This window comes from Panulirus ornatus, chromosome 1, assembly GCF_036320965.1.
Source record: "Panulirus ornatus isolate Po-2019 chromosome 1, ASM3632096v1, whole genome shotgun sequence".
Classification (NCBI taxonomy): Eukaryota; Metazoa; Arthropoda; class Malacostraca; order Decapoda; family Palinuridae; genus Panulirus; species Panulirus ornatus.
Window position 1 is genome coordinate 84,119,052 of NC_092224.1, and position 26,750 is coordinate 84,145,801.

Below are 26,750 nucleotides of genomic sequence, written 5' to 3' on the forward strand. Positions count from 1 at the left end.
GTATGTCGGAAAAATTCAGATAAACTAAAAAAAAAAGATTATATATATATATATATATATATATATATATATATATATATATATATATATATATATATATATATATATATATATATATTATTATCTTCACATTGGTGTGTGGGTTAGGCCTAAGTATGGCAGGTGAGTACAGCCACCCATGGCTCAGCTCATGTCAACTCACCGACCAAACAGTGAGTGAAAAATGATGCATGGCTTGCAGTGGTGGGAAGTGTGCATTACAATGAGGATGAAGAATGAACAAATTGCAACGGTACATAGTGAATGGTGAACCGTATAGTGAAAATATTGTCACAATAGCGAATGGTGAATGATATAGTGGCTATATTTGCCTCGTAAAGTGAATAACAAACAGTATAGTGGAAATATGGCCTCATATTGGAAATATTGAGCTATATAGTGAAAATAGTGCCACATAGAGTGAACGGTGAACAAATATCGTGGAAAATTTGCCTCATACAGTGAATGGTTAACAATACAGTGGAAATATTGTCTCTTAAAATATCATATAGTGAACAATATCATGGAAATACTACCTTACACAGTGATTAGTGGACAATGCAGTGAAAATAGTGCCACATATAGTGAATGTAGTGGACACCTTGCCTCATATAGTGAATGGTGAACAATGTAATGAAAATATTAACTCTTTTAGTGAATATTGAATAACTAGTGGAAATGTGGCCTCGTGTAGTGAATGATGAATGATATAGTGGAAACAAATCGATATATAGTAAATAGTGAATAATATGGAGGAAATATTGCTAGATATAGTGAATAGTAAATAGTATGGAGAGGTATGGCCAAATTTAGAGAATGGTGAACACTATAATGGAAACAGTATGATGGTGAGCAATACTAATGGAAATATGTCACATAATAGTGAATGTTGAACATGAAAGTGATATTGCAATACCTAGTGACGATAAATTACTTAAATACGATAGATAGAACGTTCAGAAATATACCCAGTAGAGTGACGCTATTTGAAAAATAACTATAAAAGCCATTAATTTACTGAAAGTCTTGCCACGCGTGGCTTATGGCCGCCCCTGCTACACAGCTACCGGGCGACGGCCGTCCCTGCTACACACACACATACACCTACCGAGCGACGGGAGGTAAGTAATATATTTATCAATTTATCAACTTCTTTGGTGGCCACGTTTCACATAATTACACGGTAGGTGCTAAACACTATATAGCGATCATGTTACAGGGGCTTAAGTGTTCAGAACGTTATCTGGCGTTCATGTTTCATGGAAATAAGTGTCGTATGAGACCATGGGTGGATGGGCCATTCTTCGTCTGTTTCCTGGCGCTACCTCGCTGACGCGGGAAACGGCGATCAAGTGAAATGGATATGATATAAAGGAAAACAGGAACGTGCAGGTCAAGTGACTTCTACCACTAGCTCTCTGTTGAATCCAGTCACTGGTCAGTGTCCGCCAGCGTAACTTTCCGTCACATAACCAGCAGCCCACCGGTGGCGTAACCTCCCTCTACACTACCGGCAGCCGGCGGCGTAACCCTCCACTGTACAACCGGCAGCCGGTGGTGTAACTTCCCTCTTCACAACCGGCAGCCGGCGCGTAACTTCCCCACTGCACAACCGGCAGCCGGGGGCGTAACCTCCCACCAGGACACCGTTTCTTCCGTCATAGACGTGTCGAAATACCTCTGCCAAAGCTGGTGGACTGTGTGTGGTGTCTGTTCTCGTCACAGAGATTCATAAGGTCTGGATTGAACGACATAATTGATAAAGATTCGATAAGTGTAGGTTGTGGTGTCATTTGATATGTATATATATTTAGTTATTTATTTACGGTGGAATTTCAACACACGAGCTGATGCTAGTTAGGCGAATGTCCAACGGCCAAGGTAACAAGAATTATGAGTACTTGCGAATGTTTTCAGCCCGCGTAAACATGCAATAGATTAATGAGTAACTGTCGGGACACAGACAAGAGAGAGAGAGAGAGAGAGAGAGAGAGAGAGAGAGAGAGAGAGAGAGAGAGAGAGAGAGAGAGAGAGACTGGTGGTAACACTTGGGTTATGGAAATATAACTAAGGATGTAATTGACCTTAACTGATGGGCTTGACCTTAACTAATGGAACTTGACCTTAACTAATGGGTTTGACATAACTGCTGTGCTTGACCTTAACTGATGGAACATGACCTTAACTGACGGCCGTAACCTTAACTAAAAACAGGTATGGACGTTTAAACCAAAGAATTCATTCAGCAAGAGACCGTTGCGTTTTTAATGAGGCTGTGTTTGTGATGGTAGCATAGATTATTACAAACGTGTAGTGCAGAGAGAGACGAATCTATTGGCGTTAGACGGGAGGGAGGTAGTGGAACACAGACCTGGGGCCCTACTGACACAGGCAGATGGGGAACTGAAACATAGAAAAAGTGGAATGATAATTAGGAAGGAGTGCCATTTGAAAAACTGACCCAGCGAGGCGTAATTAAAAAAAAAGAAAGTCGATTATTTGTGGTGAAGTATTCGTTTTGTTCAAGACTTTCAATGGCTTTTGTTACGTTCAACAGATTTTGTTTAATAGATCATCAACAAAACCTCGTTGAAGGAAAATGAATCTCATTCTAATTAAAGCGCTTTGCCAGCGAGTTTGTATATCCATTGCTACGACCGAAATCAAACTGATCTCTATTTTGAACAGTTGCTCAGAGCAAGATTGTCAAAGCCTAGGATGAATGATGAATCTTTGTGATAAACCACTAGTAAAACCACTAGTAATATAGACGTTTCATGTATAATTTGTCTCTCAGACCTTTTAGGTAACTCGGCACTGTATTACTCTTTCCAGTCTGTCTACGTCTTTCTTTAAGTAGGCCCGTCCACAGCTGAACACTGAACACTGTATACAAGGTACTGGTGAATTGCAAGGAACAATGGTTAGCTTCTTTGACTTCAATTCGAACGCCGTAACAAAAAAAATTTCTGGAATTTTCTCTAACCTTTTGTTTTTAACTGATTCTACTCAGATTTCTTGGTTTTAGTTCACCAAAGTTCTATTACACGTTCGTCAATTAAATCTATTTTCCTTTCCGTTGTCTAGCTCACTGGAGTTCACACTGTAGTTTGCCTCTTCGTTCGCGTAGTTTGCCTCTTCGTTCGCGTAGTTTGCCTCTTCGTCCGCACCGACGTCGTGTAAACTCTGGACATATGGACGCCAACATACACTCGCCAGCTGTGAGCGCCGTTCGTCAGGCTGTGTGTGAGCCACTGACTGTAGACTCTCATTTTCTGTCGTGGCTTTACTTCCCCCCAAGACCAAGACTCATTGTTGACAGCCACTCAACCAGTCTTCTAAACCCCATTCATACAGTGTAACTCAACCCCCTGTTAGGGATCTGCAGTGCAGGATTTTATCGAAAACTTTAGTGAAAATCTAGATAGACGAACATCAGCTGCTTTGCTTTCATCACCGTGTTAATTATATCATGAAAGAAATCAAGTACACATATTCGGACATGAGGGAATTCGTCGAAAGCCACGCTGAGATTCGTTGATTAATTGATGATGCTGGTAATGATATAGTCTTGTATCAAATGATGGTTTTGATGAGTTTACCGCCCACGGGCGTTAAGTTAATTAAGCGCTAATATCCGGGAAGTGACTTATTACCTTTTTTTTTTTAAACTATCGGTGTTGCACTGGCAAACTGTTCATCCTGTGGGACTAACACACTAACACACTCTACCTTTCTGTTTCTTTCGTTATTCTTTATTTCATTACGTTACAAACTTCTACCACCCACCAGTAGTGGGGTGGAACGTGCGCTGCCTTCAGTGGTCGATGCATTAAGGAAATATCATCCCAAGATCTTCGTCAAAGCTTTGGTTGTGAAATGATGCGACTCAGTCATGTAACAGTTGATTACGTACTGACTTTCTTCTTTAAGCATGGAAGCTCTTCCCACTTGGCTTCGCTATTTTCAGCAACATGCGCTTCATATAAACTCTGATCACTAGATTTTGATATTTTTGATCACGTTAGACTCTCGCCTCTTTTAAGTTGCCTGTGTGTTATTTTCTGTGGCACCAGACAGTTCTCTATTACAGTGCTTCATCTATTAGTGTTGTTAGATAGTGCGATTTGTGATTTCCCTGAACAACCAGCCATTCCCTTCCAGGTACAATTTATCTAACTGTGATCGGAAAAAGAATGTCTTGCTCTCTGCCATATTTAGTTTTAATCCCATACTGGAAATTGTAGAGACTTGTTAATGATATCGATCTTATTTTTGTGGATGTTAAACTTCACAGGAAAAAAATAGAAAGATGAATTTACAGGTTGCCTGCACAGACACTAGAGGTGAACCAAACATTTTATGGCCAGTTAGCAGAAATTTTTAACGAATTCATTACAACTTTGAGAGATTTGAACATCATGATATTGATGTGATGACAACCCCCTTAAACAGTATCTCCTGATATGGACTATCAATAGGTTTTGCTTTATTGTGTCTGATGTAGTTCTCTGGGAGGATGAACAGCTGGGTTGTCTGTTGCCTTAATACCGCGACAAGGGTTCGAACTTGGCCGGGCCCGTGCTTGAAGTTGCAGTCAAACAACAGTAATCACTACCTTAGGAGACCTGCACTGTACTTACCCAGCAGACTCATCTGTATGTTGACGAACGGTCATATTCCAGCACTGAGGCAGATGATGGAGGGGTGAAGGTCACCTCTCTTGTCTGACCCGAGAGTGTCAGGTTTACCCCCACAGGATCTCTGACCTCCTCAACACCAGGGACACAAACCATCATCCTACTTCTCCTCTCGTGTACGGAGATGGCCCTGTTCTATGAACCTCACCTGGGAATTCTCTATAGTTTAGAGAGAAATATACCATTCTGCTGGCGCCATCATGAATCACCTCGAACCTCCGTGTGTGTCGGTGGTGTGCCACGTCTTCGCCTCGCCACACTCATCCTTCAGCGGAGGGAAACGAGTCCCACGCTCCAGTGGATCAGATCCTTTTCCTTCCTGAAGTTGATTTCGGAGCACTTGGACCCCATCCAAGCTGACGCCCCACACCCTCAGCCCACCACACCTCAGATTCGCCTCACTCCCTCATCCCTCCCATACTACCGCCGCTCTCCTCACCACACACCACATCACCCCACATCCTCCTCAGCCCCCCACACCACCACCGCTTTCCCCCGTCACACCCCAGCATCACTCTGGATTATCACGTCTTCTTCTTGAAGTTATGTTGCGTCTGTCTTTAAAGCAAGACCCAGTGTCTCATCAGAAGGTCAGAATTGTGAAACACTCGCGTTTCAAGTCCACCTCAGCCAACGTAGGTGCACACGTACCTCGGCGACCTGGAATAGCTTCTGCTGGGATTAATCAGCGTTTGGTTGAACACCCTACGTAGGTTCAGACTCCACAAACACGACCTCATCCTTCCCTTTACAACTCCCCGGGTCTCACAGGCCACGGTGGATCACCCCACTGGTCAACGGGGCTGTTAAAATATCTATTTTTTTCTGTTTTACGTCGGAATCCCTCGTCCAAATCCCCTGTATGTGATACAACTGCCAACTTGGTAATAGGATTTGATTCTCATGCCACATGACTGTATGGGTTCCACGGAATATTTTCTTTTTTTTTCTTTTGACAGAAAAATCATTTATGAAGATTATAGAAACATGATCGATGCTGTAGTTCTATCACAGCTCGGTTGGTCGCCCCAGTGAGCGAAAAGTACTCAGGACTTTTATTAATTGTGATTTTTTTTTTTAAGCGCAGTTCATATACAGATGAGTCTGTGGGGCCTGGATGTGGATAGGGAGCTCTGGTTTCGGTGCATTACACGTGACGGCTAGAGACCGTGTGGGCGAATATGGCCTTTCTTCGTCTGTTTTTCCTGGCGCTACCTCGCTGACGCAGGGGGTGGCGATGCTGTTTCCTGTGGGGCGGGGTGGCGCCGAGAGTGGATGAAAGTAAGAAAGTACACACACACACACACACACACACACATATATATATATATATATATATATATATATATATATATATATATATATATATATATTTTATCCCTGGGGATAGGGGAGAAAGAATACTTCCCACGTATTCCCTGCGTGTCGTAGAAGGCGACTAAAAGGGGAGGGAGCGGGTGGCTGGAAATCCTCCCCTCTCGTTTTTTTTTAATTTTCCAAAAGAAGGAACAGAGAAGGGGGCCAGGTGAGGATTTTCCCTCTAAGGCCCAGTCCTCTGTTCTTAATGCTACCTCGCAAATGCGGGAAATGGCGAATCGTATGAAAAAAAAAAAAAAAAAAAAAAAATATATATATTTATTTATTTATTTGTTTATTTATTTATTTTCTGCCCCAGGAGTCCATTCTGTCTTTATGAAGCTCCCACGACACTCAGGAAACTGGCCACGTCTGGACTGCGGGTCATAACGTGTGTTGTGTTTGCGTTTGTGTGGAGGATGTGTGAGGCGGGAGTGCATGGCAACTGAGCAAAATTGCTCTGTCTTCGTTATAGTAATTGCATCGTGGGCATAAAGGGTCTTGGGATACCTTCAGTTTCTTTTCTTCTGAACAGTTGCTATGTTAATACAAGGGATTGATTCGTCCTTGTATGGAGTTTTATCTCTGTATCCTTACTTGACAGAGTTGAGTCGAAAGTGGTCCAACTTTTAAACTGTCCCAGGCTAACTTCCGAACTTGACCCCCTTGCCCTAGGCCTCAATGTTGGTTTCCTTTCCCTCTTCTATAGGAATTACTCTGGATTTTGCTCCCGAGAGCTGGCTGCCTGTGTGCCCCCACCACTCGCTAGACCACGCAATACTCAGCAAGCTGCTGCATCGCATGACTGTGTGGCCGTTGGCAAATCACGGATATGCCGTTTTGATCATCGTTTCTTTCGCTACATCTAGAAGCTTTGGAACTGTCGACCCTTTTATGTCTCTCCCAACACCTACGACCTGACACGTTTTAAAAGACAGGGTTTTCATTTCCTCCAAAATTCGTCAATACTTTTTCTGATATTTTTTCCCCCATCAAATAACCCTCTTTGTATTGCATTTAAGGCCCAGCCTTGATGTGGAATTTTGTCCGTAACGTAAAAAGAAAATGGAAGGTCGTAGGGATGGGTGTTGTCCAGAAAGAAGTAAGGAGAGTGGAGTTCGTGTTCGTCTAGGGAGTGCGGTCTCTGATGGGTGGGTGGGTGTATGTCTGGTGGGCTGGCGTTTAAGACTGAGTTGAAAGGTTAGATTTTTAGTGTTTGTCAGGTTATTTCAGTGTGTATGTGTTTTGTCAGTGTTGTATGTGTTGGGAGTTGGGGGGAACTGTGTTTATATGTTACTGAAGTGTGAGGCAGAGGTAAGATTTTTCATTTCCACTTCGGGGTTGATGGTGAGTTATAGAGTGGTTTGAGTAGGAGAGGCACAGTGCTGTTGCACAGACTGGACTCCCAAGCATGTTGAGGTGAGACTGTACTTATGGGATCTATGTTTCATTGTGAAGGTGTTCAGTGTCTTTGGCTCCTGCGCAGCCCGTGATTGTTCCGTCTTTCATGGTTTGTAGCTTTGTTATGTTTGCCTTTGAGAGGACGTCAGACCAGCCAGGTGAGGCATGGTTTAACGTGGAGCGGATGAATTGTTTGTAGAAAATGTTGCCAGTTAGTGTTAGTGTTTTTAGTTAGGCAGTTAGTGTTCTTAGGTAGGCAGTTAGTGTTAGTGTTCTTAGTTATGCAGTTAGTTTGTGTGTTGCATTTTGTGTTGATTATATTGGTGTTTGTCGTACGTGATGCCTAGAATGGTTTGGTGTTTTGTTCCGTGGGAGTGACTGTCCATTCCAGGTGACTGGAGGGTGTGAGCTGGACTTCGTGTCTATCCGGAGTTAAAAGAATGAATCCAGACTTGTGTGGAGAGGCCAGCATTCTGTTGTGGGTGAACCAGTGTTCCAACTGTGTAATGTAGTTCCGCAAATCATCTTCACTACGCGACTCTCCGTCTCAAGTACATCCCACACAGTGCTTTCAAAATCTCACACACACCAGACGCTTGCTGGCTAACACGTCACACTACTCCTCCTTACGCCCGTCTGTAATGAACTGTTGTAGATATTCGAATATTCAGTTTCACAATCTCGCAACTCAGTCAAAATACTAACCAAACAAGAAAATATACTCGACTTATAATTTGAGTTGTATGGCCGATGAATCAGTCCCATTTAAAAGAAAAAGAAAAAAAAGATCTACAAGAGGAAAAATCACCATAGTTTTCACATTACTCCGGGAACCCGCTGTAGATAGGGGGCGCCCCGTCACTGCCCCCCGCGTCGACGTTGGTTAAGCCACTCTTCCCTGCCTTGCCAGAGAGCCTGCGTTGATGGTAGCCTGACACACACACACACACACACACACACGCGTAACAGGCTCCGCTACACAGTCTTCATTATATATGAGATATAGATACACTCATCATCCCCGCCTCGTGCACTCCCAGCGGGGGATTCCATGGTATGATGAAGCGATCCAAGCTGACAGACCTCTCTCTCTCTCTCTCTCTCTCTCTCTCTCTCTCTCTCTCTCTTCCCCCCCTCATTCCACCACCCTGCATACACACACACACACACACACACACCGCGAGTGAAAAGTCCCCCTTTTGGCGTTGCTTTACCATTGTAAGTGGAAGAAACACAGGTCAAGTCTCGTTAAAGAACTACCCACTTCAAGGCGGTTCCTTCTGTCCCAGCTGTTGTGTGTAGAATAGAAATGATAGAAATAATAATGATAATAATAATTATAATAATAATAACAATGATAATAATGATAATGATAATAATAATAATGATAATAATAATAATAATAATAATAATAATGATAATAATAATAATGATAGTTATTATTACTATTATTATTATCATTATTGTTATTATTATAATGATAAGAATGATAATAATAATAGTAATGATAATGATAATAATAATGATAATAACAGTAATGATAATTTGTATGTGTATTCGTATGTGTTCGCCATTTCCTGGGTCAGCGAGGTAGCGCCTGGAATAGACAAAGAAATGGCCACATTCGCTCACATCTACAGTCTAACTCTAGCTTAAAATTTCCTGAAACCAATGCTCACTATTATGAACTTAGCCCTCGGGGAAAATCGGCACTTTGTTCCATCCGGGCAACGTTATGAAAGTGATAATACAGGAGGGAAGTATTTGCTTAAAAGGGTTACTAGAGGGGACAGGGAAGAGATGGAACAGGGGAAAAGGCTAGTTTGAAATTGAAGAGAAGACTGTAGTGTGTACAGTGTATGGTGGACGTATGTTGATAACTGTGGCTGATTTTATGGAAGCGTATTTTTGGTGCCTTACTTATATACACATCCCCGGGCAGACTGGGGATGTGCACGTATTTACGTTGTATCTCTTGTTTTTGCGTTCTGGAAGGGGATTCGCTAAGCTGTGCTTGACACTGTTCATTGTGTACATCGACGGATGACTGGAGCCTCCCTGAGTGCAGTGTGAGACTTCGAGGGAACCAAGGATGTTCCATGTTTGTACTGTGGTCCACATCTGGCAGTGGTCTGCATCATCGTTGTCTTCATGTCTCGGCCATACTTTCTGGGCTGCTTCTCTCAGTTATTTCCAGCTCACTGACGCTCCCTCGGCTCCTCCTCCTCCCACCCCGAGTCGCCTCCTCCGACACATGGGGTAACGTGGGCAGTGTGTCTTTGGGGATGATACGGGGGAACGTATGTATGAGCCCTCATCTCTGACAGCTGTGTGGTAACGTGACTGGAGGTGTGGGTAGTAACAGGTGACAGCTGTGTGGTAACGTGACTGGAGGTGTGGGTAGTAACAGATGACAGCTGTGTGGTAACGTGACTGGAGGTGTGGGTAGTAACAGGTGACAGCTGTGTGGTAACGTGACTGGAGGTGTAGGCAGTAACAGGTGACAGCAGAATGGCAACGTGATGAGTGTGGGCAGCAGCAGCAGAAGCTAACAGCCGTATGGTCACGTGACTAGCGGTGTGTGGGTAGCAGTTCTTGCCACACTACTGGGTCAGGTGTATCGTCCACACTACTGGGTCAGGTGTATCGTCCACACCACTGGGTCAGGTGTATCGTCCACACTACTGGGTCAGGTGTATCGTCCACACCACTGGGTCAGGTGTATCGTACAACGGTCTATAAGTAATAGATCAAAGGTCAACACTGTGTTCCTTTTCAAGAAAAAAAAGCTGAGTAATTCAATTCTTATTTTCCCAGGGGGAAAAAATAAGATAATGGTGTCCAAATGTAATGAAAAATTATAACTTGTTCGCGAAGCAACGAATAAAATCAAGCCGGTTTCACTGTCGTGTCTCCAGGGTTTTATTTCATGAGATTGGTAGACGAGGAAATAGTTATAAGCTCCCCCTTCAGGGGTGAACGCGAATGAAAATTCTTTAGCAGTGAATAACACTCAGGCTATGTGCTTTAGCACTCAGGAAGTTGTCGCGTTGTCCACGTGTGTCTGTGTCGAGGTGGAAGCGAACCCATTTCTGGTTCTGCTGGAACACAGAGAACACGACGTGTGCAAACACACATACACACGGACCATACGAGACAGTCATTTACAGTGAGAGAATCACACAGACAGACAGACAGACAAGTGATATAGAGACGGATTCAGAAAGAGGGAGTACACAGAGGACAAAGATAACATAAAGGTCTTGTGGGTTATTAGGTTAACCCACCGATGAAAACTCCAATTCTTACTCCATTCTGTTCTCAATCGGCAAGATACACAATGGGAAAAATCAATTACCATGTACACTGATGAAGTTAAATAAGCTTAGAACTTTACAGGAAAGAACGAGAATGAATACTAATGACTATTGTGTATGCTAATTCATGCTAATCTATTTATCTGTCGAGGGGTATGTGGAACAGGGATGTCTTTCGAACCTGGACAAGAGATAAGACGTATCATTTTACGTCTGACGTCGTATCTTTCGGGATGAAATTCGAGGTGATGTTTGTGCAACGGAGTATTGAAAATATTATTAATCGCTGCATCGAGAATGTCTGGGGGTAATATGTTCCAGTGTTTGACACTTCGATTTGGGAAGACTCGTTTCCATATGTTACCGAAAAGAAATCTTTATATTTTTCCTCTTAAGCTTCATTTTCGAATTTATTCAGAATTGCGAAAATATATATTAGATCCTCACGTCGTGTGTGCTCACTCATGAGAGAGGGAATTCCGCCGTCACAACCATCCTTCATGCAGAAGGTTTCATAGAGCTAGTATTTAGTTTTGCGGCCCATCTTTGTACTTGTTCTAAGCTTTTCTTCCTCCTTTATGTAGTTTAGAACTGAATGGCGTAGTCAAGATGACACCTTTGCTGGTAATTTAGTTTTGCGGCCCACCTTTGTACTTGTTCTAAGCTTTTCTTCCTCCTTTATGTAGTTTAGAACTGAATGGCGTAGTCAAGATGACACCTTTGCTGGTAATATAGTTTTGCGGCCCATCTTTGTACTTGTTCTAAGTTTTTCTTCCTCCTTTATGTAGTTTAGAACTGAATGGCGTAGTCAAGATGACACCTTTGCTGGTAATTTAGTTTTGCGGCCCACCTTTGTACTTGTTCTAAGCTTTCCTTCCTCCTTTATGTAGTTTAGAACTGAATGGCGTAGTCAAGATGACACCTTTGCTAGCACTCTGTGAAAACTAAAGGACTGTGTCTGATGCTTTAAGGTCGAAGTTCCTAACTATGAATGCTAGCAATCTGTTCTTTTTCTTTTTCTTTTTTGCCTTCCGCTTAACACTGTTTAGTGTAATACATACTTTTACTGCGAGCAGCTCCATGATCCCTTTCTTCATTTCCTTCGAACAGCGGATTTTCAAGCCTTTTCTCATCATGTCTAGTAATCTTGTCTCCAAAGCGCATAACCTTACATTCATCTACGTTAGAATTCATCTACCATCTTTTTTTGACTAATTACTTTTTTACTCTGTCAAGACGTCTTTGGAGTTTTTCGCAGCCTCGCTCATCTATAGTTCTACAGCCTAAGTATTTTTCCATTGTTCGCAGTTTTTGAAATCTGAGGTTTGAAATCCATCTCTACCTCGTTTATGTTAAGCTTATACAGAGCTGGACCGAGGACCAATCCCTGATGCACCCCACTTGTCACATGCACCCAGCAACAGATGTCACCATTTAGAAATGGACTTTGGTTTCTGTCGGTGTGACAGTCTCCAGTCCATGTACAGAGTTCGTTTCCTGTGCCATATTTTGTTTTATATATATATATATATATATATATATATATATATATATATATATATATATATATATATATATATATGTGTGTGTGTGTGTGTGTGTGTGTGTGTGTGTGTGTGTGTGTGCGTGCGTGTGTCTTGAAATGACCCACAGGAAAGACAGACGCACCAAGCTTTCGTCCATTTCTCAAGACATCTTCCGGTCAACAAGTCTTACATTACTAAGGTTGGGTTATATACAGAGGCAAGAAGGGACATAGAAAATAAGCGACCTGAATTTAACCCTTGGGGGCGGGAGATAAGGTCACACTAGGTCACCGCCTGACCCCCACCATGTTATTACATATATTCAGTAACATGATAAATGCAATACTTTATTGAGGTCAGGCGGGTTAAACTCAGGTCACTCGTTGGTTCAACGGTTGGGGAGACCTCAGGCAAACCCTCTTAACTGTTGATCCGATGAGTTTGATCCACCCTCCTCCTACCGACCCACACAACCACACATGAAGCCCGAGCACCTCCCTGGTGGAGAGGAGAGAGTGAGGAGAAAGAGGTTAACGGACCTCGCCTTCAGGTACTACCCTTACGAATAAGACGTCACCTTCGACGACACTTTACCATCATCAGCAGACACAAAAAAAAAAAGGAGGAGACCATCGTCCAGGAAGCTCCTCTTGCTGCTGAGGGAGTCCACCGTACGTTGGTATACTCATGGGTCATCTTGCTACTAGTCTTACAGACCCTTACTGAGGTCATAGTACGTCAGGGATTCATGACCTCGGCAGACCAAGGGGATGACGTGGTCAGCGTCATGCCCCCCCACCGCCTGTGACTCGCCAGCGTCTCATGATGATGGGTTGACATCCACCGAGGACTGGATGGGTCCGTCCAACGAGGTCAGTGCTGGGAGGTGGACTCGAACCGATGACCAAATAGATGAGGGAGACAGTGAACGATGAGTATAAGTACAAACACCAGTTCTCAGCGGAAAGGAATAACAGACTCATACATTGAGCCACACAACATTCACGGTGAGCTGTGAAGACGCCAGTCAGCGAGGCCTAAACTCTCTTGCTCTGGAAGTGACGAAGCCATCAAGGTAGACACACACGTGTGTAACACACACATCCAGTCTGTAGATCGAGGGTTCTCCTTCATCTGGTTCTCGACAGCTGATGTAGGGAGGAGCAGCTCTTCCGCCAGACACCTCATGTACAGTGGTAGGTGTACAGTCTATGCACAGATTTCGTCTTTACGTGAGAGCGGCAGCAGCTTTCTCTCGTGGTACACGGCGACAGATGTGGCGTTGAGTGAGGGTTCATTGACCCACAGGAATATATTCACCCCCGCTGAATAATCTCGTCGTCCGATCTGACCAGAGAAGAGCCGCTGGCCAAGAGCTAAACTGTCCATCTTTATGCCATCAGCCGCGTCAGCTGATCCTGGTGGAAAAGGAAGGTCGTCTTTGAAGATATTTCCAGCGCCAAGGTTGAGTATGGCGCGCCGCAGCCGTCCATAAAAACGTTCATCACACACACACACACACACACACACACACACTCTCTCTCTCTCTCTCTCTCTCTCTCTCTCTCTCTCTCTCTCTCTCTCTCTCTCTCTCTCTCTCTCTCTCACACACACACACACACACACACACAAACACATACATGTCATCACCCAACACCGAGCCAGTACACAAGCATGGTTTTACCAACCACAAGTCTCGCGGAGTTCAAATGCCTCCTCTTGTCTAAGTAGAACCTTGTGGTAGGGTTGTGGGCAGAGGAGGAGGGTAGGGAGGGAGGGAGGGAGGGAGGGAGGACGTTCGATCGAGAGATTCGCGAAGAGGAAGAGGAGGAGGAGGAGGAAGTCGATGGTCACGGGATTTAGGATGCCAACAAGGGGCTGTGCATGACGAGCACCACAGCATTTAGCACAGCCTGTTCGGTCACTCGAGAGTTAAGCAGTTTAGTGACATAGAAAATAAGAATCCAGGTAAAAAATCTGTAACTTAAACCGTGACTTAGGCAGAATAAACTGCTTAAAGAATGATGGAGACATTTATTTCTTTACTTATTGTGGCCTTAATGCTTGAGATAAAGGCAGATATTTTCATCATCCAGTAATGCAAAGGAATTCAAACAGCGACAGACCACTGGTTCACTATGAGGCTGTGTGTGATAGTGGAAGACATATAAAAATCATAGATCAGTGAGGTAAGAGTAGAGATACGTACTCATTAAGAACAGCTATGTACTGTGTGTATCATAAACATTTCATGTAGCTAAGGATGCGAAAGTAATGTCAGTTGTGGATTGGAAGCGAGATTCTAATCAAGTCAACCTTAAACGTATGTATGGTACAACTTTCAACCTTTCTGATTGGTGAATCATTCTGTATGTTAACAATCCCGTTCAGGGAAAATTATTTCGCCTCATTCGAAGTAAAATCTTTGCCCACGAGTGTGTAACTCTTACTGAGAGCGAATCAGATGAATCTGTTCTTAAAACGTGAAGCAGTGGATGATGGTTTGATGGGAACGAACATGTAATGAAAAGTTAGAAGCAAAATAGATAAGAATAATGTATCTTAAGTGATACGATGGAACAAGTCATAATGTGGATGGAGACTACATAGAAACAAAGCTGGGTGACCGTGGCCATAGGTGCAGTAACTTGTGACCCCAGCAGCTAACGTATACCTGACCACCTCACCCTCGACCAACTTTCAACTTAGACCGACTTACCCTCGACCAACTCACCCCAGGCCAGCTTACCCTCGACCAACTCACCCCAGGCCAGCTTACCCTCGACCAACTCACCCCAGGCCAGCTTACCCTCGACAAACTCACCACAGGCCAGCTTACCCTCGACCAACTCACCCCAGGCCCGCTTACCCTCGACCAACTCACCCCAGGCCAGCTTACCCTCGACCAACTCACCCCAGGCCAGCTTACCCTCGACCAACTCACCCCAGGCCAGCTTACCCTCGACCAACTCACCCCAGGCCAGCTTACCCTCGACCAACTCACCCCAGGCCAGCTTACCCTCGACCAACTCACCCCAGGCCAGCTTACCCTCGACCAACTCACCACAGGCCAGCTTACCCTCGACCAACTCACCACAGGCCAGCTTACCCTCGACCAACTCACCCCAGGCCCGCTTACCCTCGACCAACTCACCCCAGGCCAGCTTACCCTCGACCAACTCACCCCAGGCCAGCTTACCCTCGACCAACTCACCCCAGGCCAGCTTACCCTCGACCAACTCACCACAGGCCAGCTTACCCTCGACCAACTCACCACAGGCCAGCTCACCCTCGACCTACCCACCCTCGACCATGCTCGCCCACATATCACCCTCGTCCATTACAAACTCCCACCATTACAGAATTCATAAACAGAATTCATAAAACACACGAGTCTAGTCATCAGAAATGGACGCGTCAAAAATACGCAGTTGACATAACCGTAATGGTCGAAATTGGCTGGTTGGCCGGAGCCCCCATTACTGAGCAGCAATTTTCAGCTCGGGAATAGAGAGAACGGATTTAGAATGTACGCTACGTACTCTCTCCCTGTGTGTACTCCTCCTGCCCTCCAACCTCCTTGATCAGTATTTAAGCGCCTGACCAGCCTATCTGTCCTTCCCAGAGGCAAGAAAGAGCAATAACGTAATCGCTGGTAACACGAAAAATTGGTCGACGAATGCAGAAAGTGACATGGATATTTTGGCCTCTCTTTGATGCAGGAAAATGGACTTTTAAAATCCCTGATGATAAAAACTCTCTCTCTCTCTCTCTCTCTCTCTCTCTCTCTCTCTCTCTCTCTCTCTCTCTCTCTCTCTCTCTCTCTCTACGTCTCTCGTGCAACACAGGTAGTCGGGTGGTCAAGAACCTGCTTCACCATTTAGCGAATCAGTTCTAAATTCTGGAAGGCCATTTGTGTCACAGGCTGCGGGTGTAAGTATATATGTCGGCGTTAAAGGGGTGCTAAGGATGGTTAGGTGTGTCCAGAACTGCCTTCTGCTAATTTAGTGTAAGAGGTTAAGGAGAGGAAGGGAAGGAAGGATACGTAGACTGATAGAAGGAGAAATGAATGAAAGAAGCAGAGAAAAGGAAGAGAGAGAGAGAAAAAAAAAGAGAGAAATATAGAAGACACAGCAGTAAAAAGTTGTCGAGAGAAAAAAGTGATCTATCAAGAAAGAGGAAACAGAAAACAGACGTGTCGGCTGAGCCGGGATGACAGGGTTAAGCCATCCAGAACCAACTCACGGAACACAAAAACGCCAGCGAGACGGACGAGCTTGACTGTGGAGGGGCGAGGGAGCGGCGGACAGTCGACCCTACCGTCCCTCACACACACACACACACACACACACACACACCTCCCCTGGAGGAAGAGGGAACTGTTGGAAGCTACTATCTGGCCCCCCCAGCCATAAATGCGTATATCTAACCTTCACTTCCCACTCTACGTAACAGTCGGAGTCTGTGGATAAAACATCACGTTTGACCCGAAAAGCTAAATTACAGTCAAACTGACATATTAGCTGCAGGAGGGCAGCAGAGTGCTCCATCACACATGCTGCTTCTATTGAGTTTTGAATGTGGTCGTCAGCAGCGAGGCCAGAGTTGACATTTTAAAAGCTGTTATCTCTAGACTATGGTCTCGTCAATTCTTAATCTGCTCATAACAAAATTACTTATCGTTAATATTTGCCTCATGTGTTCTCCTGGTAACAAGTGCCACAATAGCAAAATAGAGGATGGTTTTTATACTCGGTGTAAGTGCGAGGCAGCGAGCAGCAGTATGATCATGTAGTGTGAGTGCTTTGAGGCTGTGGACCAATGGGTTTGTTGCCGAACTATGCAAGTGTGTGTGTGTGTGTGTGTGTGTGTGTGTGCCAAAAGAATGTGTTCATGATATTTGCTTCAGGCATACAGAGAAAAAATTAAAACTACTTACATTAACATCACAAGCATCGGATAGTATAGTTGGGGCGAGGGTAGGTTCTTACCCTCACCGTAACTTGGGGTCAGCTACGGCGTGACCCTGGTATGGAGAGGTGTTCACCCCAGGGAGAAATGGGGAAGACGGGGAGGGGAGGGCGGGGTCTATTCACAAGGTCCCGTGCCAGGCTAAGGCCTGTATACAGTAATAACAACATCGTGAGACCATCTCCATTCACACCAGCACCTGAGGTGAGCCACGGTACACACGATGCACACTGACCACTCCTCCATGACTATTCCTCCGTAATCACTCCTCCATGACCACTCCTCCATAACCAGTCCTCCATGACCACTTCTCCGTGACCACTCCTCCATGACCAGTCCTCCATGACCACTTCTCCGTGACCACTCCTCCATGACCAGTCCTCCATGACCACTTCTCCGTGACCACTCCTCCATGACCAGTCCTCCATGACCACTTCTCCGTGACCACTCCTCCATGACCAGTCCTCCATGACCACTTCTCCGTGACCACTCCTCTATGACCACTCGACTTGCGTCTGTATTGAGGATTGAGGAGTGCCTGACGTGAAGGTCTGTCTCCACTCTGAGACTCCAGCTTAAACCATGGATGGTGACGTCAGGAGGTAGGAAGGAAAGCAATAAAGATGATAATAATAATAATAATAATAGTAATAATAATAATAATAATAATAATAATGATAATAATAATGATAATAATAATAATAATAATAATAATAATAATAATAATGATAATATAATGATAACAATAATGATGATGATAACAACACTAGTAATAGTAATGATAATGATAACTCGTCTTCGAATAGGTAAGGCAAACCAGTGACGTGACCCGCCCTACGTCATACATCAGAAGATCGTGACTTCATAGACATATAACGTCATACACACGGGAGGTTAGGACAGGAGAGTGGATGCCTTCCTCGTACATGCTAATATATCATCACCGGAAGATGCGGGTGAACGGGGAAACGATATATCTTTGTCCAAGTGTATTCCACGTAAGCAGATCTATACTGTTAAAAGGCGGTCTTATCCATCTGTTTACACACACGCAGAGGCACTTGCCGGACTCACGACACTTAACCTAATCCAAATTGACGATAAAATTCATCCGTTTCCTTGGCAGATAGCAATTGCTGGCTGTTTGGGTGATACGTTTTCGAGAAAATATTTTCGTTGAGTGGAACTGTTGTGCCGACAATATTAGATGTATGGAGAATGAAAATGGCAGACGTGAGAGGTTGGTCATCGTACCACTGAACAATCCCATTTCGCCGATCAGGGTGAGAATGGTCAGGGCGAGAGGGTTTTGTGGCTAGGGAGGAAAAGAGTGGTGATCGTGGGGGAGGGTATAGTAGCCCGAGAGGGAGGGAGTGGTGATGGCGAGAAAAGGTGAAGTGGCCGCCAGGGAGGAAGAGTGTTATGGACAAGGAGGGAGAGCGTGGCGTTGGTGAGGGAGGGTTTATGGTAGCAGGGAATGGAGGGAATGAGCGGTAGTGAGCGAGGTTGCAGTGATGACGAGAGAGTGTGTGTGGTAGCCCTCGCAGAAGAGAGCAGGCCAGGACCCGGAGGGTCCGTATCTGCTAGTTATTTCTAATTTTTTTCTCTGTTTTGTCAGTCTCTCAGTTGTTTTGTGTTGTGGATAATGAAAAAAAAAAAGTCATAGGTCTGAGAAAATGGAAAGACAGACTGAATCCCTATCAAAGTTTGTATCCTTTTTGTGTTTTCTAACGATGGCAAATCAGAAGGGGCATAGAAGCAAACTGGTTACTGAAGGAAACAGGTAATTCGTTGTGTAGTACAGATGTCATTCATCATTAAGTAGCTCGTATTCATGGGCATCTGTCTCACTGAATCAATTGCAAGTTTTTTTAAGAACGTTATTTTGCTTGCCACATTACACACACACACACACACACACACACACGCGCGCGCGCGAGCAGTTATTTGAGCGGAAAACTCCATTTGAGGACAGAGCATTGGCCGAGTTTGGGGGAAATTGTGGACGCTTGTCAGGGGTGCCTTAACGCAGGTGTTTCTCTCTCTCTCTCTCTCTCTCTCTCTCTCTCTCTCTCTCTCTCTCTCTCTCTCTCTCTCTCTCTCCCTCGGGACCAGCTACGAAGGCAATGGCCCGGGAGCAAGTGAATCACTTACCGTCATTTTTTGTTTTTCCCGCCAGCAGCTGTCGTCAGCCAAGATTGGTTCGTAAACCTGTGGATCGTCAGCCATGCCTGACATTTTACTATCGCCAGATATTCTGGTCAGCATTTCTCCTCAGGACACTATCGTCAGCCAAGATCGTCAGCCATCATTGTCAGGGCAACGCTGTCAGCCACGTTGGTCAGCCAAGATCGTCAGCCACTGCCATAAAGACCGGTTCATCTAACACCATTTGTCAGCCAGCGTTGTCAGCTGCTGCCATCGTCAGCCATTGATGTCAGACAGGCATTTCGCCTCGGCTTAATGCGTCATTTTTTCCCACATTACAGCGAGAATCGATTTAAGCGGTCCCCACTGCGTCAATTGAACGAGAGGGGGATGCGAGAGTGGTTGAGTGGGGTCACGGGGTTGCAAGAGTGGTTGAGTGGGGTCACGGGGTTGCAAGAGTGGTTGAGTGGGGTCGTAGGGATGCAAGAGTGGTTGAGTGGGGTCACGGGGTTGCAAGAGTGGTTGAGTGGGGTCATGGGGTCACGGATACGTATTACGTCAAGTCATTGATTTAATCCTGACGTCACCCGTCTATCAATTCATCAATTCAATTTGACTTAAGATTTCGACCCAGTCTGATTGATTTGCATAAGGTGACGCATCAGGCCTCCTCAGATGTTAATTCCTGGGGCAGGAGGTGGGCGGGAGCTGACGCTGGCCATCTCGTTCCTCAAGTAAATACAAATCAAATCATTTCTCTTTTTCTTTTCAACTCTTTCTCTTCTGCGTGGTACCATCCTGGTCCTTGAGGGTCAGACGAAACGATGCTAGGCCATCACACCCCGAGGGTCGTACCGTCGTGCTCAAGGGTCGTACCGTCGTGCTCAAGGGTCGTACCGTCGTGATCAAGGGTCCTCCCGTCGTGATATAGGGTCGCACCGTCGTGCTCAAGGGTCGTACCGTTGTGCTCAAGGGTCGTACCGTTGTGCTCAAGGGTCGCACCGTCGTGCTCAAGGGTCGCACCGTCGTGCTCAAGGGTCGTACCGTCGTGCTCAAGGGTCGTACCGTCGTGCTCAAGGGTCGCACCGTCGTGCTCAAGGGTCGTACCGTCGTGCTCAAGGGTCGCACCGTCGTGCTGGACCGTACCACCAGCGGTGCAGAAAAACAGACCTCCTCAGTGAAGGACAATTGAATCTCCGTGATTGCCTCAAGAAAGGGACGACCGAACCTAACACTATTTCCCTTCTAGCTTTTTTCTCTCCTTCCCTCCCACGCTCCTCCTTCCCTCCCACGCTCCCTCCTTCCCTCCCACGCTCCCTCCTTCCTTCCCACCCTACCCTTACCCTCCCATCCTCTTTCCTCCCACCCTTCCCTTTCCCTCCTGCCCTTTTTCCTTCCCTTCCATCCTGCCTCTTCTCTCCTATCCTTTCACTTTCCCTCCACCCTCTCCCCTCACCCTAACCTCCCGTATCCTTTCCTTCCGCCCTTCCCTTTCCCGCCCGTCCTCTCTCCTTTTCTCAAGACTGTGGCGTAATCATCATTAATGATCTGGAATACGACAAACATTGCCTAACTGTTTGATCAGGAGCTATACAACCTCATCTGGGTGACGGGGTTCAAGTCTGGTCACCAAACGTGATCAGAAATGAAAAAGATGATTACAAATTCATAGAAGAACAACAAAACTCATTCCGTCCGTCAGGAATACGCCTTGTGAAGAAAGCTGAGGAGACCTCGAATTATTCACTCTCATAAATCGTAGATTCCGAGATCTGATACAGGTTTTAGAAATGCCAAATGTTATAATGCGATCAGGTACGTAAGTTTATTTTGTTTCTACGTTGGACAGAGATTCAGTGGCCAGCAATAACGATCTGGAACTACAAGGCAGGGTACGTGATAGCTTCGTGAACCAACGTATAATTCATTTTAGGTTTGAAATGAAAACGCAATGGAATGTATTACCACCGGATGTAGTATATGCAAACGCTTTCAGTACCTTTAAATCAAAGATAGTCCTGCTTCAAGATACTTTTTGAGTTTCTGCTCGACAAATAATGTAGATATTTTCGGTTATGAAATCTAGCCTCAGTTAAGCTCATTTCATTCAATGCAGGAAACTTTTTCCACTCACACTTTCCTACAAAATGTCCGAGGCAGTTTACTTTCCCCTTAAGACATGGTGGTTCTTCTCAACTTTACATTTTATCCTTCGAGAAGTTGAGCCGGAGTGAGCGATGGGTAAGGAGGTCCATTCTGCTTTACTTTCCTGTTTCTTCCCACAGTTATGATTATGACCATGGATAACCTCGCCACAGAGCCTCGGGGTCTCTGGTTATCTCAAATTCTCGTGTAACCCGCTCATCCTCCTCCTTCCCACTTTCCCTCCCGACCTTTCTTCTTAGCCTTTCCTCTAACCCTCCTCTTTCCTTCCCTCCCACCCTTTCTCCCTCCCACCAATAAAGTCCTCAAGGAGACCATCAGCGTTCGCAGGAGAGTCACCACACCTCCTTGACGGCTTCCTGCATCTGCCAATAAACTTCATGGGTCGACAGCTACCTCCTGGCCCTGTGGCTGGCCCCCCCTGGCCCGTGGCTGGCGACCCCCCCTTACTTAGCCCATGGCTGGCTCCCTGACCCATTACGGACTTCCTGGCCCATCACTGGCCCGTGGCTGGAGGTCGCGGAAGTCGCCGTGTTTCTCCTAGATGCAACCACTCAGAGAAACACTCGTGTCAGCCCCGCCACTTTACGCAGTCACCGACATTTTTTAGATCTTGGTAAAATGGCCAACTTTATTTTCCCAGGTGGCTGTGTGGCCGTGAGGGCCACTGCACATGACCACGTAAAACCCGTCATTAATCTCTCTCTCTCTCTCTCTCTCTCTCTCTCTCTCTCTCTCTCTCTCTCTCTCTCTCTCTCTCTCTCTCTCTCTCTCTCTCTCTCTCTCCCGCTGCGACCTGGCATTAGAATTCTTCACGACCCAGACTTATAAAGAGCATTCACTCCCACTCCTCATATCAGCAGACCGGATCTGTGTGCCTCCGCCACACACATACACACAGGGATAGTCATGCCACCTGATCACATTCCCTGGACCTCACACACAAACCCGAGGATCTAAACTCGTCCCTGAAGTTCAAATAAAATCCAGCGGCAACGTCAGAAGGAAATGACAATCATGTTAACCTGTGTCGTGAGTCCGTGCGTTAGAAAGAAAAAAAGAAGGAGCTTAAGACCTGGACTTATCCACTCGTATGGAATTCAAGGGCTTTAAGATTCTACTGAAGGAGCATCACTCTGTCTCCTGCCTCCCAAGACACGATCAAATCCCTGAATAATCTCACGCATGTTACTACCTCCACCCTATCGCCGTACACACCATCCACTAAACATAAGGCTCTGGCGTCTGTAGGTTCGCTCTGTTTAACTGAGAAAAAGCTGTTTCTCTTGTTTGATAATATGAATTATACATGGCTGTATACCTGACATAGTTGTTTGCAACTGTTGACAACATCCTAGATATCCCTGACATAGTTGTTTGCAACTGTAGACAACATCCTAGGCATTTATAGTTGGTTTGTGTTGACTCAAGTGTGTGTTTGATTAGTCTCATCAAGAGGTTATTACTATCTGTTAACGACGCTGGTTCTCGAGTCTTATGATATCGTGTTGTTTTTAATCTTAGAATATTATATATAGGTATTTTCACGTCCTGCTACAAGAGTTCCTTCTCTTCTTATGAGACTTCTGCAGCACTCAGGAAGCTGACCACGTCCACCGGTTAGGATCACAGATCATGAAGTGTTGTGAGTGATGCCATCTTTATGTCAATGTTCAAAGTGCACACACACACACACACACATATATATATATATATATATATATATATATATATATATATATATATATATATATATATATATATATATATTTTACGAACTTCTAACAGCCAGGATCGAGCCCGGGACCCCTGACGTGGCAGGCGGGAGCGCTGTGCTAGGCTATGATCGCCCTTGATAGGGAAATGACTATTCGATTATTAATTGATCGAATACCCTTCGTCTCACGTTGGTGAGCAACGGGGTCTAGACCGGTCAAATCCCATTAGGCTCACACAACCAGCAGATAGCATTTTACAGCAACTAATTGTACAACACGGAGGTATATGAATATGAATATAGTGCATATGAACGCGCACTTCCGTAGAACATACAAACCTCCTACAGCCAGGATCGAACCCGGGACCCCTGCGTGGCAGGCGGGAGAGTTACCACCAGGCTATGATCCAAGTGAAGGTCACTCTGCGGCAGGAGAGTGTGATGTCACCATGGCTGTTTGATTCATCTATGGATGGGGTGGTGAGGGAGGGAAACGTAAAGGTCTCCCTGCTGTTCCTGTGAGTCCTGCTTCTGCTGTGTCCCGTGCTCCTGCTTCGTCTCCTTGCACTTTCTGCGTCCCCCTGCTTCTGCTGTGTGGGCCCCCTTCTCTCTCTTGCTGTATTCCCTGCTCTCGCTGTGTCATCTGCTCCTGAAGTTGCCACTCCCCGACCTGTCAACCTCCTGCGTGTGACAGCAAACATCAAAGAACAGAAACTATAGACTAAACAAAGATCAAGACTTAGGATCACATCTCTGGTCTCGTCTTAAGTCCTCCATTTGTTGACAATTCTTACCCCATCCTTCATATCATCTCATCATAGACGCATGAATACCACCACACTCCGATGTATCGTCAGAACTCACGTCGTTGCCGTCAGGTGGGAGCAGTCCAGCGGCAGCCTTGCCATTTTTCATCAACGTTAAGATATTTCCCAGTGTGGCAGCAGCAGCAGCGGGTGGAACTACTGTACTAACTCCTGGCGGCAAATACCGGAGACACTTGTCCCGGGTTCTGGCCGGGGGTGGGTATGAAATGGACGCCGCTTATTATGTGGTGTTTGAATGGTGTGGTCGGGGGAGAGAGACAGAGAGAGGGGGAGTCACAGAGGAGGGAGAGAAAGAAACGGTAGAGTAGAGTAGAGAGAGAGAGAGAGAGAGAGAGAGAGAGAGAGAGAGAGAGAGAGAGATGGTCGACCCGGAGGCGGGATTGTCATCCCCTTCGGTGGAGGAACAACACACTTTTATTAAAACACAGGTCAAGGGAAGGAGGCAGCAGCGTAGCCGCTGTAGGTCAGGAGGTCAACAAACAGGAACAGTCACTTGTGGGTTACTCGGCCACGTCGCCTTCAGGAGGTAAGAGGGAAAATCACCACACCTACATATGTGAGGGAGTGAGGCAATCCTTCCTCCTGTGGTGAAGTGTGACCTTCCATCGGTATTGGCGAGTTTTGGCGACCTGTTGTGTGGGTTCGAGTTGTGGCTGAGTTATGACATGCTGTGAGCATCCCACTTGTAGTTAGGTCACCACACGTAAAGAAGCCCAGAGAACTAATAGAGAAGGTGCAGACGAGGGCAGCAAAGATAGTATTAGAATTATAGGCTTGAGGCCTTAGATTTGCCCACTATGGAAAAGAGAAGAGTGAGGGGTAAGATGATGAATTCGTTTTTTTTTTTTTAAATCAACTTGATGATGTTGATAGTGGAAGAGTTCTTTCAAAAATGCTGGAGACAGAGGCCGGAGCGTGAAATGAAAGAAACTTAATTAGAAAAGAGCGTGAAGAAGAAGTGCTTTCATAGCATCAGAGTGGTGGATGAATATCATACACTGAGAGAGGAAGTTCATGTGTACAGCAAAAGTGGGTTAAGAATGTTGTATGATGGTAGAGAATGGTACAAGGGATGGGGCCCCACGAGCGTGTATCGCCCTCCCTGTACACTACAAGTAGGTTAATACACACACACACACACACACACACACGCACACACACACACACACACACACACACACACACACACACACACACACACACGTCTACACCCCCCCACCTCCTCCTCCACCCAGTCCCGGCCGCTCCCTTTCCATCCTCTTCTCCCCTCCTGCCTCCCTCCCAACCAGTCGCCACCTCCCTCCCTCTCCCCGGCCGTCCCTCCGATCATTACGACACACTAGAGCCCCTCAACAGCTCACCAATCAGCCGGAACAAGGGTCCTTCATTCACTGGGATAATTACTGCCATTCACTGATATCAAAAGGTACCGGACTATTACGCAAATCACGGAAAACTTTTTCTCTTCCTATCCCCCTCTTCAGCTCTCTCTCTCTCTCTCTCTCTCTCTCTCTCTCTCTCTCTCTCGCTCAATGTAGCCAGCAGGAGAGCGATCCTTGGTTCCGACGCCCAGTGAGGAAGAGGAGGAAAACACAACATATATATAACGAGTTAAGAAAAAAAATTTGGTTGATCGGTTGTTTAGGGGCTTTTTATCTTATCAGCTGCCAAGGGTCATTAAGGCCTATCAACTGCCAGGGGTCATTAAGGCCCATCAACTGCCAGGGGTCATTAAGGCCCATCAACTGCCAGGGGTCATTAAGGCCCATCAACTGCCAGGGGTCATTAAGGCCCATCAACTGCCAGGGGTCATTAAGGCCTGTCAACTGCCAGGGTTCATTAAGGCCTATCAACTGGCAGGGGCCATTAAGGCCCATCAACTGCCAGGGGTCATTAAGGCCTGTCAACTGCCAGGGGTCATTAAGGCCTATCAACTGCCAGGGGCCATTAAGGCCCATCAGCTGCCAGGGGTCATTAAGGCCTGTCAACTGCCAGGGGTCATTAAGGCCTATCAACTGCCAGGGGTCATTAAGGTCGTCAACGTAAGCTACATCCACCAACCGAAAAATCTTTTAACACCTTCTTCATGCGTTAAAGATAATTGTACGACCACATATACTACACTCTCACTATGCATGTGGCCCATCAGGAAAATCAAATGAAGGTAGAGAGGAAAATCCTTAGGAAGTGAGAGAGATCCAAGAAATAGACAAAAAAAAAAAAAGATATGAAAAGCGATATTGGGAAAGAATTTTGAGGTCGTACGAAACGAAAAGTTAAAAAAGAAAAAAAGAAGAATCGTAATATTTTCTTTTTTATATATATTTTCGTAAATGGAAGTAGGGAGATTCTGAAGGCCTTATAGAGAAGGAGACCATCATCAAATGTATTTATAATTGTAAGTCATCCAATAGAACCAAAGAAAACGAAACGAACAAAAAACAGGACGATGGAGGCTAGAGTTGTGAATACCTACCTAACGCGTTCGTTGGTCGGAAACGGACGGCTTGTAGGAGTTGGAGAATTTAGGGGTGGGGGGGTGTTGTTGAAGGGTTCCTGGGAGTGTTGTTATTGGAAGGATGGGT

General features: G+C 45.5%; 1 protein-coding gene across 1 annotated transcript in view; it reads left to right on the forward strand.

Annotated features, from left to right (window-relative positions):
• Positions 1–208: 208 nt before the first annotated feature.
• The window catches only part of LOC139750247 (beta-1,3-galactosyltransferase 1-like), a 137,263-nt gene continuing 110,721 nt past the window's right edge, over positions 209–26,750 (forward strand). Inside the window, exon 1 of the mRNA XM_071664776.1 lies at positions 209–1,160. The gene's annotated coding sequence lies outside the window, so the exon portion shown is untranslated. The remainder of the gene's footprint in view (positions 1,161–26,750) is intronic.